This window comes from Coregonus clupeaformis, chromosome 19 (assembly GCF_020615455.1).
Source record: "Coregonus clupeaformis isolate EN_2021a chromosome 19, ASM2061545v1, whole genome shotgun sequence".
NCBI lineage: Eukaryota > Metazoa > Chordata > Actinopteri > Salmoniformes > Salmonidae > Coregonus > Coregonus clupeaformis.
Genome location: NC_059210.1, coordinates 20,861,194 through 20,877,877, shown reverse-complemented (window position 1 = coordinate 20,877,877; position 16,684 = coordinate 20,861,194).

The following is a 16,684-nucleotide window of genomic DNA, read 5'->3' as shown; positions in this document are numbered from 1 at the left end:
AGTTTAGGTGGTGTGCCAGAACGTTGGGAAAGAACGGCCCCTATACCGGCCTCTGACGCGTCCACCTCTACCTGGAAAGGTAAAGAGGGATCCGGATGCGCCAACACCGGCGCCGAGGTAAACAGGTCCTTCAGTCTCCCAAAAGCCCTGTCCGCCTCAGCTGACCACCGCAAGCGCACCGGACCCCCCTTTAACAGAGACGTTATGGGAGCTGCCACCTGTCCAAAACCCCCGGATAAACCTCCGGTAATAATTTGCAAAACCCAAGAACTGTTGCACCTCCTTCACAGTGGTTGGGGTCTGCCAATTACGCACAGCTGACACCCGGTCTACCTCCATCTTCACCCCTGACGCAGACAACTGGTAACCCAGAAAGGAGACCGACTTCTGAAAAAACAGACATTTCTCTGCCTTGACATATAGGTCATGCTCCAACAGCCTCCTCAATACTCGGCGCACCAGGGCTACATGCTCTGCTCGGGTAGGACTGTACACCAGAATGTCGTCGATGTACACGACTACTCCCTGTCCCTGCATGTCCCGGAAAATCTCATCGACGAAGGATTGGAAGACTGAGGGAGCATTCATTAACCCATATGGCATGACTAGATACTCGTAGTGTCCGGAAGTCGTGCTAAACGCTGTCTTCCATTCATCGCCCTCTCTAATGCGCACCAAGTTATATGCGCTCCTGAGATCCAATTTTGTAAAGAACTGCGCACCGTGCAGTGACTCCGTCATAGTCGCAATCAGAGGAAGTGGATAGCTGTACTTCACCGTAATCTGATTGAGACCGCGGTAATCAATACACGGGCGCAGACCTCCATCCCTTTTCTTCACAAAAAAGAAACTAGAGGAAGCGGGTGAAGTGGAGGCCCGTATGTATCCCTGTCTCAGAGACTCAGCGATGTACGTCTCCATTGCCTTCCTCTCCTCTTGAGACAAGGGATACACATGGCTCCGCGGGAGAGCTGCTCCTGACTGGAGATCTATCGCACAATCCCCCGTCTATGAGGCGGCAGCTGCGCCGCCCTAGTTTTACTAAACACCAGTTTCAAATCCTCATACTCGGGGGAATATGCAGTGCTGTCATTAGATTCTGACTTTCCACCGAGGTCGCCCCTATGGAAACACCCAGACACCGCCCCTCACACTGGGCAGACCACCCTTTAAGAGCTTTCTCTCGCCACATAATAGTAGGGTCATGGGTCATCAACCAGGGAAGGCCCAGCACTACCGGATACGCAGGAGAGTCAATCAGATAGAGCTGAATCGTCTCCTCATGACCCTCCTGCGCCATCATTTGAAGGGGTGCTGTGACCTCCCTAATCAACCCAGACCCTAACGGACGGCTATCTAGGGCATGAACAGGGAAAGGCTTATCAACTGGAAGGAGGGGAATCCCTAACTCTATACAAAACTGGCGATCTACAAAATTCCCAGCTGCGCCTGAATCTACCAGCGCCTTATGCTGGGAACGAGGTGCAACCTGTGGAAAACAAACAGGCAAGGTTAGGTGAACGACAGAAAGCTCTGGGTGAGTAGGGCGCCTACTCACCTGGGGGGACCCCCCAATGCGTGACCTGCCTTCTCCTCCACCGGGGGACCCTCCCCAACACCTAGCCGCGGTGTGCCCTCCACGGCCACAGTTAGTGCAGGGAACGGCCCCCCTCGGGTTCCTACTCCTCCGTTCTCTAGCGCCAGCACCCCCGAGCTCCATAGGGCTCGGCTCGGAGGTGCTGGAGAGTGGAATGGGCGAACCCCACCCGGGACGTCCACGGGTGGCGAGCAGGGTATCCAGCCGAATGGCCATGTCGACAAGTTGGTCAAAGGTCAACGAGGTGTCCCTGCACGCCAACTCTCGCTGGACGTCCTCCCGGAGACTGCAACGGAAGTGGTCTATAAGGGCCCGCTCATTCCACCCTGCATCGGCCGCTAGAGTCCGGAATTCCAAGGCAAAGTCCTGGGCGCTCCTCATCCCCTGTCGGAGGTAGAACAGACGCTCCCCCGCCGCCTTCCTCTGGTGGATGGTCAAACACAGCACGGAAGCGGCGGAGAACTCCGCATAGGTAGTGGTAGCGGCGTCCATTCTCCTCCATTCGGCGTTGGCCCACTCCAACGCCTTGCCGGTGAGACAGGAGATGAGGGCTGAGACGCTCTCGTGTCCCGAGGGCGCCGGGTGTACGGTGGCGAGGTAGAGCTCCACTTGCAGCAGGAACCCTTGACACCCGGCAGCGGAGCCGTCGTACGCCCTCGGGAGCGAGAGCCGAATCCCACTGGGTTCCGGAGATGGGACAGGAGGACTGACCGATGGGGATGGGTCGGTAGGTGGGGTCGTGGGTACCCCGCTGGTTTCCCATCGGTGGAGAGTGTTCATCACCCCCTCCAGGGCATGACCGACCTGGTTAATCCAGTCCTCCTGCCCACGAAGACGTTCCTCCATACCTGCTGTTGGCGTGGTCGCTCCTGCTGATTCCATAGAATGATGCGTGATTCTGTCAGAGTGCTGTGTGTGGATGAGTGAAAGGAATCAAGCGCAGGAACAAGGATGACTTCAACAGACTTTAGTAAGGTCCAACACAGGAAAAATGAGTCGCCAACCCAACCGGGCGGCGCGAACAATTACGCACAAACACAGTGCGGAAAAAACAAGAAAAGCGCACGCAGTGCGAACTCTCGAAAAATACAACAACGAGAGATACATACTCCTCAGAGGCAGGCTGACAATAAACAATCACGCATAACACCTGACCCAAACAAACGAAACTAAATAGGGAACACAATCAAACACAAACAAGGGACAGGTGTTACAAAGAGACAAAACCAAACGAACATGAAACATAGAACGGTGGCAGCTAGTACTCCGGAGACGACGACCGCCGAAGCCTGCCCGAACAAGGAGAAGGAGCAGCCTCGGCCGAAACCGTGACAGTTGTTGTTGTTTTTATCGCACTGCTTTGCTTTATCTTGGCCAGGTCGCAGTTGTAAATGAGAACTTGTTCTCAACTGGCCTACCTGGTTAAATAAAGGTTACTTTTCTTTTTTTATGACAGACAAGAACAACAGTTTAGTTTAGGGCATTCCTGATCCATGAAATCCAGACAAATTATTTACTGTATGACAAATTATTACTACTACCAATATTCTTAATACAAATTTCTAAAACAAATGTCAAAGATAATAACAACACACAGTTGAAACCATGTTTTCTTTTCTAATTGGCTTATACTCTCCTATCATCTTGGCGATCTCACTGCAGAGTTACAGGGTCAGGGAGTCAAAGGGCTACTCCTTAGGGAGTAATCCCGACCATCCAGTAGACCCAATCTGGTGAGATTTGTTATTGAAGCAAGACAAAAACAAAGAAAACAAAAGAAAACAACAACAGAAATACATATTTATCACTTGATGTGGGGAGAACTTCAGTTCATTTGGAGTAGCTGTGAACCATTACCAACATATATTTTTTCCTTTTACAGGCAGACATGTGAAGAAAATGAATTTGCATATTTTCCAAAGGGCCCCAGGGGACTGGTAATTCCCACTTTGGATCAAATCAAATCAAATTTTATTGGCCACATGCGCCGAATACAACAGGTGCAGACATTACAGTGAAATGCTTACTTACAGCCCTTAACCAACAGTGCATTTATTTTTAACAAAAAAGTTAAAATAAAACAACAACAAAAAAAGTGTTGAGAAAAAAAGAGCAGAACTAAAATAAAATAACAGTAGGGAGGCTATATATACAGGGGGGTACCGGTGCAGAGTCAATGTGCGGGGGCACCGTCTAGTTGAGGTAGTTGAAGTAATATGTACATGTGGGTAGAGTTAAAGTGACTATGCATAAATAATTAACAGAGTAGCAGCAGCGTAAAAGGATGGGGTGGGGGGGCAATGCAAATAGTCCGGGTAGCCATGATTAGCTGTTCAGGAGTCTTATGGCTTGGGGGTAGAAGCTGTTTTTTGGACCTAGACTTGGCACTCCGGTACCGCTTGCCGTGCGGTAGCAGAGAGAACAGTCTATGACTAGGGTGGCTGGAGTCTTTGACAATTTTGAGGGCCTTCCTCTGACACCGCCTGGTATAGAGGTCCTGGATGGCAGGAAGCTTGGCCCCAGTGATGTACTGGGCCGTACGCACTACCCTCTGTAGTGCCTTGCGGTCGGAGGCCAAGCAGTTGCCATAACAGGCGGTGATGCAACCAGTCAGGATGCTCTCGATGGTGCAGCTGTAGAACTTTTTGAGGATCAGAGGATCCATGCCAAATCTTTTCAGTCTCCTGAGGGGGAATAGGCTTTGTTGTGCCCTCTTCACGACTGTCTTGGTGTGTTTGGACCATGATAGTTCGTTGGTGAAATGGACACCAAGGAACTTGAAGCTCTCAACCTGTTCCACTACAGCCCGATGAGAACGGGGGCGTGCTCAGTCCTCTTTTTTTTCCTGTAGTCCACAATCATCTCCTTTGTCTTGGTCACGTTGAGGGAGAGGTTGTTATCCTGGCACCACACGGCCAGGTCTCTGACCTCCTCCCTATAGGCTGTCTCATCGTTGTCGGTGATCAGGCCTACCACTGTTGTGTCGTCGGCAAACTTAATGATGGTGTTGTAGTTGTGCCTGGCCATGCAGTCATGGGTGAACAGGGAGTACAGGAGGGGACTGAGCACGCACTCCTGAGGGGCCCCCGTGTTGAGGATCAGTGCGGCAGATGTGTTGTTACCTACCCTTACCACCTGGGGGCGGCAGGTCAGGAAGTCCAGGATCCAGTTGCAGAGGGAGGTGTTTAGTCCCAGGATCCTTAGCTTAGTGATGAGCTTTGAGGGCACTATGGTGTTGAATGCTGAGCTGTAGTCAATGAATAGCATTCTCACGTAGGTGTTCCTCTTGTCCAGGTGGGAAAGGGCAGTGTGGAGTGCAATAGAGATTGCATCATCTGTGGATCTGTTGGGGCGGTATGCAAATAGGTTTTCTGGGATAATGCTGTTGATGTGAGCCATGACCAGCCTTTCAAAGCACTTCATGGCTACAGACGTCAGTGCTACGGGTCGGTAGTCATTTAGGCAGGTTATCTTAGAGTCCTTGGGCACGGGGACTATGGTGGTCTGCTTGAAACATGTTGGTATTACAGACTCAGTCAGGGTCATGTTGAAAATGTCAGTGAAGACACTTGCCAGTTGGTCAGCACATGCTCGGAGTATACGGCCTGGTAATCCGTCTGGCCCTGCAGCCTTGTGAATGTTGATCTGCTTAAAAGTCTTACATCGGCTACGGAGAGCGTGATCACATAGTCATCCGGAACAGCTGGTGCTCTCATGCATGCTTCAGTGTTGCTTGCCTCGAAGCGAGCATAGAAATGGTTTAGCTCATCTGGAAGTCTTGTGTCACTGGGCAGCTCACGGCTGTGCTTCCCTTTGTAGTCTGTAATAGTTTTCAAGCCCTGCCACATCCGACGAGCGTTAGAGCCAGTGTAGTACGATTCAATCTTAGCCCTGTATTGACTCTTTGCCTGTTTGATGGTTCGTCGGAGGGCATAGCGGGATTTCTTATAAGCGTCCGGGTTAGAGTCCCGCTCCTTGAAAGCGGCAGCTCTACCCTTTAGCTCAGTGCGGATGTTTCCTGTAATCCATGGCTTCTGGTTGGGGTTTGTACGTACGGTCACTGTGGGGATGACATCATCGATGCACTTATTGATGAAGCCAGTGACTGATGTGGTGTACTCCTCAATGCTATCTGAAGAATCCAGGAACATGTTCCAGTCTGTGCTAGCAAAACAGTCCTGTAGCTTAGCATCTGCGTCATTTGACCACTTTTTTATTAACCGGGTCACTGGTGCTTCCTGCTTTAGTTTTTGCTTATAAGCAGGAATCAGGAGGATAGAGTTATGGTCAGATTTGCCAAATGGAGGGCGAGGGAGAGCTTTGTATGCGTCTCTGTGTGTGGAGTAAAGGTGGTCTAGAGTTTTTTTTCCCTCTGGTTGCACATTTAACATGCTGGTAGAAATTAGGTAGAATGGATTTAAGTTTCCCTGCACTAAAGTCCCCGGCCACTAGGAGCGCTGCATCTGGATGAGCGTTTTCCTGTTGATTTATGGCCTTATACAGCTCACATCGTGATTCATGTGTCCAAAAAAACAACAACACTGCCTGTTAAATCAAAACCAAACAAATTAGAAAAACAAATAAAATTAGAATTACAACTCTTAATAACTCCATAAGGAAATAATTGTATTCCATAAGGTAATGGCAAAATAGACTAGAGACAGGTGTCCCTCTGTCACGGTTTCGGCCGAGGCTGCTCCTCCTCCTGGTTCGGGCAGGCTTCGGCGGTCGTCGTCCCCGGAGTACTAGCTGCCACCGATCTATGTTTCATGTTCGTTTGGTTTTGTCTTGATGTTGTACACCTGTGTCTTGTTAGTCCTCGTTAGTGTCCTATTTAGTTCTCGTTGTGTGTGTTTGTCTTTGTGTGTGATTGCTCTTCTGTTTTGTGTTGGAGCTACGTACTTCCCTCCAGTGTTTTGGAGAGGTTTTTCGCACATGTTAGTGCGTCGTTTGTTTGACGCCTGTGTGCGCCGTTATTTCGCCTTCGGGCTTATTGTGCTTATTTTCTACGTGAATATTGCACTAAAGTATTTTGGACTGAGCTTCTGCGTCCTGCGCTTGATTCATGCACCACACCCACCTTCAGCACCCCTTGACAGAATCACACACCAAAATGGAATCAGCAGGATCTGCAGTTACGCCTGAGTCGCTTGAGGAGCATGTTCGCGGCCAAGATGACCAGGTACGACAACTGGGGACCGCTCTACAGGACGTCATCAACACCCTGCACCGATGGGAGGCCAGCGGGGTACCCACACCTCCACCTACCCTGCCAACCCCATCGGCCGGTCCACCAGTCCCAGGTCCGGAACCCAGGGGGATTCGGCTCTCGCTCCAGAGGGCGTATGACGGAAGAGCTGCCGGGTGTCAGGGGTTCCTCCTGCAGGTGGAGCTCTACCTGGCCACTGTACACCCGGTGCCCTCGGGACATGAGAGCGTTTCCGCCCTCATCTCCTGTCTCACGGGCAAGGCGTTGGAGTGGGCTAACGCCGAGTGGAGGAAGATGGACGCCAACACCATCTCCTACGCCGAGCGTCTAGTCCACCTAAGACAGGGGAGGAGGAGCGCACAGGCGTTTGCTCTAGAGTTCCGGACTCTAGCGGCGGACGCAGGGTGGAATGAACGGGCCCTCATCGACCATTTTCGATGTAGCCTACGGGAGGACGTTCAACGTGAGTTGGCCTGCAGGGATACCCATCTCACCTTGGTCGATATGTCCATCCGTCTGGACACCCTGCTGGCCACCCGTGGACGTCCCGAGGGGGGTCCGTCCATTCCGCCCTCCGGCACCTCCGAGCCGAGCCCTATGGAGCTCGGGGGTGCCGGCGCTAGAGAAAGGAGGAGGAGGAGCCCGAGGGGGCCTGTCTCGTGCACCAAGTGCGGTCGTGGAGGGCACACTGCGGCCAGGTGCTGGGGAGGGTTCTCCGGGGGAGAAGACAACAGGCCACGCACTGTGGGGGCCTCCCAGGTGAGTAGACGTCCCACTTACCCAGAGCTTTCTGTTGCGCACTTTTGTATACCTGTGTGTTTTAGATTCAGGCGCAGCTGGGAATTTTGTTGATCGGAAGTTTTGTTTAGATTTAGGGATCCCTCTCCTACCTGTTGACAAACCTTTTCCCGTTCATGCCTTAGATAGCCGCCCGTTGGGGTCGGGGTTGATTAGGGAGATCACAGCACCACTTAGGATGTGTGCGCAGGGGGGTCATGAAGAGACTATACAGCTGTATCTGATCGACTCTCCTGCGTACCCAGTGGTGCTGGGAATTCCCTGGTTAAGCACCCATAACCCTGCTATTTCGTGGCAACAGAGGGCTCTCGATGGGTGGTCTGCTCAGTGCGAGGGGCGATGTCTGGGTGTTTCCGTGGGGGCGACTTCGGTAGAAAGTCCAAACCAAGTGCCCGCACTGCACATTCCGCCTGAATATGGGAATTTAGCTCTCGTGTTTAGTAAAACTAGGGCGACGCAGTTGCCTCCTCATAGACAGGGGGATTGTGCGATTGATCTCCAGGCAGGAGCAGCGCTCCCACGGAGCCACGTGTATCCTTTGTCTCAAGAGGAGAGAAAAGCTATGGAGACTTACATAGCCAAATCTTTGAGACAGGGATACATTCGGCCCTCCACTTCTCCCGCCTCCTAGAGTTTCTTTTTTGTGAAGAAGAAAGATGGAGGGTTGCGCCCGTGCATTGATTACCGTGGTCTCAATCAGATTACTGTGAAATACAGTTATCCACTCCCTCTGATTGCGACCATGACAGAGTCATTGCATGGAGCGCGGTTTTTCACAAAATTGGATCTCAGGAGCGCGTATAACTTGGTGCGCATTAGGGAGGGCGACGAATGGAAGACAGCGTTTAGTACCACGTCAGGTCATTTCGAATATCTCGTCATGCCATATGGGTTGATGAATGCTCCATCAGTCTTCCAATCCTTCGTATATGACATTTTCCGGGATATGCAGGGACAAGGGGTGGTCGTGTACATTGATGACATTCTGGTGTACTCGTCTACCCGAGCCGAGCATATAACCCTGGTGCGTCGTGTATTGAGGAGGCTGTTGGAGCACGACCTATATGTCAAGGCAGAGAAATGTCTGTTTTTCCAGGAGTCGGTCTCCTTTTTGGGTTATCGGTTGTCCGCGTCAGGGGTGAGAATGGAGGTGGATCGTGTGTCCGCTGTGCGTAATTGGCAAACTCCAACCACTGTAAAAGAGGTGCAGCAGTTCTTGGGCTTTGCGAATTACTACCGGAGGTTTATCCGGGGTTTTGGACAGGTGGCAGCTCCCATCACGTCCCTTCTGAAAGGGGGTCCGGTGCGCCTGCAGTGGTCAGCTGATGCGGACAGGGCCTTTAGGAGACTGAAGGACCTGTTTACGTCGGCTCCGGTGCTGGCGCATCCGGATCCCGCATTACCCTTTCAGGTTGAGGTAGACGCGTCTGAGGCAGGTATAGGGGCCGTTCTCTCTCAACGGTCCGGCACGCCACCTAAACTCCGCCCCTGTGCTTTATACTCAAAAAAGCTCCGCCCGGCGGAGCGGAACTATGACGTTGGGGACAGGGAGCTGTTAGCTGTAGTTCAAGCCCTTAAGGTGTGGAGGCATTGGCTTGAGGGGGCTCAACACCCTTTCCTCATTTTGACTGACCATCGGAACCTGGAGTACATCCGGGCAGCGAGGACACTGAACCCTCGCCAGGCTCGATGGAGTATGTTTCTCACCAGGTTCGTATTTAAAATCACGTACATCCCTGGGTCCCAGAATGGTAAAGCAGATGCGCTGTCCCGGCGGTATGACACGGAGGAGAGGTCCGTTGAGCCTACTCCCATACTACCGGAGTCTTGCCTTGTGGCACCAGTGGTGTGGGAGGTCGATGCCGAGATCGAGCGAGCGTTGCGTACCGACCCCAGCCCTCCACAGTGTCCTGAGGGTCGGAAGTACGTTCCGCTCAAGATTCGGGATCGACTCATTTACTGGGCTCACACGTCACCCTCCTCTGGACATCCGGGTATTGGCCGGACAGTGCATTGCCTTAGCACTAAATACTGGTGGCCCACTTTGGCTAGGGATATGAGGGTTTATGTCTCCTCCTGCTCGGTGTGCGCCCAGTGTAAGGCGCCCCGACATCTGCCCAGGGGTAAGTTACAACCCCTGCCCGTTCCACAACGACCATGGTCCCACCTCTCGGTGGATTTTGTGACAGACCTTCCCCTCTCTCAGGGGAATACCACCATCCTGGTCGTTGTGGACCGGTTCTCTAAGGCCTGTCGTCTTCTCCCTATGTCGGGTCTTCCTACTGCCCTACAGACCGCTGAGGCCCTATTTACCCACGTCTTCCGGCATTACGGGGTACCCGAGGATATAGTGTCTGATCGAGGCCCCCAGTTTACCTCCCGTGTTTGGAGAGCGTTCATAGAGCGTTTGGGGGTCTCGGTTAGCCTTACCTCAGGGTACCACCCGGAGAGTAACGGGCAGGTAGAACGTGTCAACCAGGATGTGGGTAGGTTTCTGAGGTCGTATTGCCAGGGCCTGCCGGAGGAGTGGGCACGGTACATTCCCTGGGCCGAGATGGCCCAGAACTCTCTCCGCCACTCCTCTACCAATCTAACCCCCTTCCAATGAGGTTTTTCACACATGTTAGTGCACCGTTTGTTTGACGCCTGTGTGCGCCGTTATTTCGCCTTCGGGCTTATTGTGCTTATTTTCTACGTGAATATTGCACTAAAGTCTTTTGGACTGAGCTTCTGCGTCCTGCGCTTGATTCATGCACCACACCCACCTTCAGCACCCCTTGACAAGGAGCCACTACACCACTGTGTGTGTGTGTGTGTGTGTGTGTCGATGTTGGTGTGTGTGGCTTGCATGCATGCATAGCACCTTGCTCAAGATCAATTAGTCGATGCGAGCTCCCTAATATTAAATGATGGCATTTCAAAAGGGGCCAGGTGCAGCTTGAATTAAACAAATTTTTCAGAAGGTAATCCAATTCACGCTGTTTCAGAGACACGTATGCTGAGCACATCTTTAGTGTGCATACAATATTTTATTTTTTCTTCTTCACCCTCTATTTCCAGTGTGAATGTGCTGTGTGAGTTAAAACAGAGTGGGGAGTGGGTCAGCAGTAGCAGGGAGCAATCAAAGACAAATGGTGTCAAATCTGATGTACAATGCATTCGGAAAGTATTCCACCCCTTGACTTTTTGCACATTTTGTTACATTACAGCTTTATTCTAAAATGTATTATCTTCACACAATACTCCATAATGACAAAGCGGAAACAGGTTTTTAGAAATGTATTACAAACACAAAAACAGAAATACATCATTTACATAAGTATTCAGACCCTTTGCTATGAGACTCGAAATTGAGCTCATGTGCATCCTGTTTCAATTGATCATCCTTGTGATGTTTCTACAACTTGATTGGAGTCCACCTGTGGTAAATTCAATTGATTGGACATGATTTGGAAAGGCAAACAACTGTCTATATAAAGGTCCCACAGTTGACAGTGCATGTCAGAGCAGAAACCAAGCCATGAGGTTGAAGGAATTGTCCGTAGAGCTCCGAGACAGGATTGTGTCGAGGCACAGATCTGGGGAAGGGTAGCAAAAAATGGCTGCAGCATTGAAGGTCCCCAAGAACACAGTGGCCTCCATCATTCTTAAATGGAAGAAGTTTGGAACCACCAAGTCTCTTCCTAGAGCTGGCCGCCCGGCCAAACTGAGCAATCAGGGGAGAAGGCCTTGGTCAGGGAGGTGACCAAGAACCCAATGGTCACTGACAGAGCTCCAGAGTTCCTCTGTGGAAAACCTTCCAGAAGGACAATAATCTCTGCAGCACTCCACTGATCAGGCCTTTATGGTAGAGTGGCCAGACAGAAGCCACTCCTCAGTAAAAGGCACCTAAAGGACTCACGCACCATGAGAAACAAGATTCTCTGGTCTGATGAAACCAAGATTGAACTCTTTGGCCTGAATGCCAAGTGTCACGTCTGGAAAAAACCTGGCACCATACCTACGGTGAAGCATGGTGGTGGCAGCATCATGCTGTTGGGATGTTGTTCAGCGGCAGGGACTGGGAGACTAGTCAGGATTGAGGGAAAGATGAACGGAGCAAAGTATAGAGAGATCCTTGATGAAAACCTGCTCCTGAGCGCTCAGGACCTCAGACTGGAGCGAAGGTTCACCTTCCAACAGGACAACGACCCTAAGCACACAGCCAAGACAACGCAGGAGGACAAGTCTCTGAATGTCCTTGAGTGGCCCAGCCAGAGCCCGGAGTTGAACCCGATCTAACATCCCTGGAGAGACCTGAAAATAGCTGTGAAGCGATGCTCCCCATCCAACCTGACAGAGCTTGAGAGGATCTGCAGAGAAGAATGGGAGTGCCAAGCTTGTAGCGTCATACCCAAGAAGACTCAAGGCTGTAATTGCTGCCAAAGGTGTTCAACAAAGTACTGAGTAAAAGTTTTGTATTTTTAATACATTTGCCAAAATGTATTAAAACAAAATCTGACCTCTGTTCAAAAATCTTTCCCTTCTTTGAGCCCACCCCTCTCTTTATTCATGTTTTTGTTTAGTATGATGTTTTTACTCCAGTTTTTTTTTTTTTTTTTTTTTCTACAATTGTAAAGCGACTTTGGGTCCTTTGTATAAGTCCCATGTATTATTATTACTACTACTAACAATGTAATTAATCATTGATTTTATAATTATATTATTTTCTATTTTTATGCAAAGAGCCATAATAGCACAGCAATTACCTGCGTATTTATTGAAAAAGGTGGATTAAAGGCCTAGTGCAGTCACTAGCGTCTGCTAAATGTATAAATACAAATACAAATACAAAAACGTGATTTTTCTGTGTTTTGTATATATTTCCACACTATGAGTTTGGAATAATACTGTGAAATTGTGAAAATTATGATAATGCCATTTTAGTGTAAGAGCTGTTTGAAAAGACCACCTGACATTTCAGCCTGTTTTGGTGAGATGGAGTTTTGGCATGCCTGGTGACATCACCAGACGGTAAATTAGTTAATAGACCAATAAGAAAGAGAGTTCCAAACCTCTCTGCCAATAACAGCTAGTTTTCAGTTCTCCCCTCCCCGCTTAGACCACTCTCAGACAACATTCTTGATATTGTTATGGTAGACAGTTAATTAAATGGTGACATATAACTACCATTGTCGCCACTGCTGATAATTCTTTCTGGAAAGCCCCAGAGAAGACAAACTGACGCTAGATTAATCAAAGGCCATATCTATTTTTTCTCGCTCTCAATTTAATTAGATTATTTTCGTTGGGTCAAGGGTCAGACGGAGAAGTGTCAATAACATCTGTAATCAAGTGAAATACCATCTCAAACCAATGAGAAATGGCTTAACCTCTTCATCACTAGGCACCTGGCTAAAGTGCCTGCCTCGAAAATGCATGCCGAAATTGAATAGAGTATATCTTCAAAACGACAGGTGCTATAAACATAATCTTGGTAGCAAAAGAAAGGTAACACATGTGAGATGTATCTTGAAGTGAAATAATTAATGTGGGTATTACTGTGTACATGAAGCTAGAACACAGCATAAATTGGGAGGTTTTGATTCCGCCTGAAAGTAACTTCAGGTTTTATAGGGAATGCTTTATTGGACTTATGCAGCTGCAGCCCCTAAACACTATGGGGCCATAGCCCAATATCTGATGAGTACTTATGTGTAGTTTGATGCCAATAAAGTAAAGTAAACCAAAGTTGTAGGGGTTTTAGTTGAAGTATGTTTAGGCGGATTACCAAATGGAGACATTTGGGTAGATTTGGGCACCATCTGTGCCATTTGACTTCTATAAGGTACCAGACAGCAAAAGTCATTTAATTTCACTAACATATCACTATATGTGTATATTCCATCAAAATACAACTATTTTGATGTTGTTTCCAATGTTCTGCCAGACCTCTATACGTGTTCCCATTAAAATAAACCATACAATGGGAAAGTTTGACTCCAAACTGAGCAGATTTATTAGAAACTATAAACAACAAATTTAAAAACAAAAAGTCCACACATCCCAAAACTATAAACAATGATATGGTGTCCTTGGGTGGGTTGTCACACAAAATTAGACCCTTTTTACCCTAAACCTCGCTGTCGTGCCAATCCTTGAAACAGTTACGCTTTGATGTAAGGCACAAAGGGACTTGGCACTTCCTGCAGTACACAGGGGTTTTCACTTTGGGGATGCCAACATCCAGACATCTCCTTCAGTTCTTCCTGTCTTTGCTGGCATCATCACCAGGATGTTGGTGGTGGTCGTGGTGGAGGTTGTGGTTCAGACTGTTTAGCAAAGCTCACCATTTCTGTTAGTAGCTTTTTCCTGAACTTCTTCTGTGTGTACGGCTGAGTGGGGTTGTTCTTAACAGCAATATCAACAAAATGAAAAAGAAAAGTCTCATACCATTTCATCGTCTTGTGGTGAACACTGTAGTATCCAATCAATGCGTCGGATAAATCCACTCCACCCATGCTCCGGTTGTAGTTGGCTACCGCATCTGGGACGGGCACAGTTTTAGTCTGCCATACACCACCCTCTTTTACCTTCCTTTTGACAGTTTGTCCACTAAATGCTTCATGTACAGTAGAGCACATGGTTACCTCACGTGTGTCCATCCATTTTACAAATAATACATTTCCTTTGCGTATCCACCGCAAATCTCCCCTTTCTGCTTTTTTTGGCAGGTTGTTCCTTTTGGTTTGTGGGAAACCAATCCTGTTCATTCTAATTGTCCCACAGGCACCAGTGTTTCTTCTACATAGTTCCTCAAAAAGGGCAGGGCTAGAATGGAAATTGTCTACAAAAAGTGTTTAGCCCCCACCAAGTAAAGGGAATGGCATCAAGTCCATAACTGAAGTGTAGCTTAGTCCCTGGCCTGGTGTGAACACACTCTTGCCTTCATAAACAAAAAAAATCAATTTATAAGCAGTATGACAGTCAGCCAGTACAAATAATTTATACCCCCACTTAGTGGGCTTTGCTTTCATATATTGCCTTGGATGCCACCATCCTTTCGTTTATGGAGATGTTTTGGTATGGCTGGAAATGTGATTTGCAGGCATTGGTAAGCTCAGTGTACAGGGGCTTGATCTTGAAAAGTATATCATATTCTGCAGTGCCTTTTTTAGTGTTGTTGGCTTCATCGTCTTCTGGTTTGCTCAAGTGCAGTGACCACATGATTGCTTCAAAACGGTCTTGTGTCATATTGTCTCCAGGGAAGCGGAAATTAAGTGGCCATTCCTTCCTCCAGCAGGTGCCCCTCTCGTGTACAGAGACAAGCCCTGAGTATAGCAGAATTGCCAGGAAAATGTAAAAATCTCTCATCGTTAGTGGTATCCAAGCGAATTTCAGTCCGGACTGCAGTCTTTTGGCAGCATTTGCATTAGTGTTGCAAATTATTGTGCGGACAACCGAAGTGCCAAAAAACAGTTGAAAGAGTGAAAGGGGAGACCATGACGCAGTTGTGTCGATTGTGGGGCCTGGGACTCTGGTGGGCATAAACCGGATTGGGTCTGGTCGTTCATCATTCTCTTCTCTATTATGCCACCTATCTTCTTCTTCCTCTTCTTCCTCCCCGACTCTTGGAGTGGCAGGCCTACCTCCACCACGCTTACTTTGATGCACTGACTTTGAGAAAGCTTTCCCTTTTCTTTTGGGTTGAGGGCTCTTTACAGGGGACTCAGTGTCCGATGAAGACCGTGGCCGAGGTAGGGGAGCAGAAGTGCGTTGTCTAGACAAGCGGCCAGGCTGAGGAAGAGGAGGCTCTGCCTGAGGAAGGGGAAGTTGTGGCTGAGGAGGCAGATGCTCTGGCTGTGGCTCATCACCCCTATAATCATCTTCACTGTACAAACAAGACAAAAGAGAAAAGAAAATCATGACTAAAACACACTTGTATTCATTCATTGACAAATCTGACTGAAAACAGTCAGATATATAAAATAAATAGTTAGAACTTTGAGAATGTTGACTAAAGTGATAACTCAGTGACAAGAAATAATACACATAGCATTCTATTGTAAGTAAACCTGCGTGTGGGCCTCTAAGCTAAGCTAGCGCTAACTTACATTGAGCTTCAGTTACTCAAATAGATATTTTAGAATGTATGTTTTGTACTCATACAATAAATTAGTAATAGTAGTAATAGAAGTAATAAATAACAATGGGATTACATACTCTTCTGATGCTTGAGTAGGGCCATGGACACGATAACCTTCGTTCTCGTCATTGGGGTCTGGTTCGTCCGGTCTAAGCAGGTCCTCATCGTCCGATTCAGAGTCAATGGGGATTCATGGAGTCCAACTTTCATCTGTTACAATTAATAACGCCTCTGTAACTGTATATTTGTTACTAGAGCCTGCCATATTTTTATAAACTTTGCGTTTCCCCTCCGAAATTCAAGTGCTGTTGTGCGCTCTGCATAACCATTCGTAATGCAGCAAGTCAACTAATATGATACAATGAGGTGCGCACTTGGATATTTCAACAACCGGTTGGTCGATTTTGACGTGTGGCCCCTCTATCGAAAGCTCTGGATCAGTAGAATTAAATGAGCACAATCTTCAAACACATTGTTGGCCATGTAAAACGATGTAAACTCATTCAAATCGACACGGAATGAGAGAGAGACACTAGACAATCTTTTCAAGTGGTTTTATTCAATCAGACACTACTTTTGGTAACAAAAAAAACAAAGGTAAGACGCAGTTTGTTGTTGTGATAAAAACAATTGAATGTTTGTTATTGACGTTCTTTGATTAATAGTTTAGTGAGCGTTGGTCATAGAGGAACACGGCTATCACTGTTGGAATCTGTGAGGTAGCAGCTTTCAAATGGTGTATCGTTTGTGTAGATAGGTTGAGGAAAATAAGTTCTGTCTACGAATATACAGGCATGCACGGTTTCAAAATACAGGACTGGTTTTGCTATATGCTTATATATTTGCTTGGAATCTGAATATTCTTTCATTTGGGCAACAACAGTTTAGCTAGATTCACAGTTGAGACGCTTCTCGTTCCAGTAGTGTATAACATTCAGGTATTCACACATGTTTA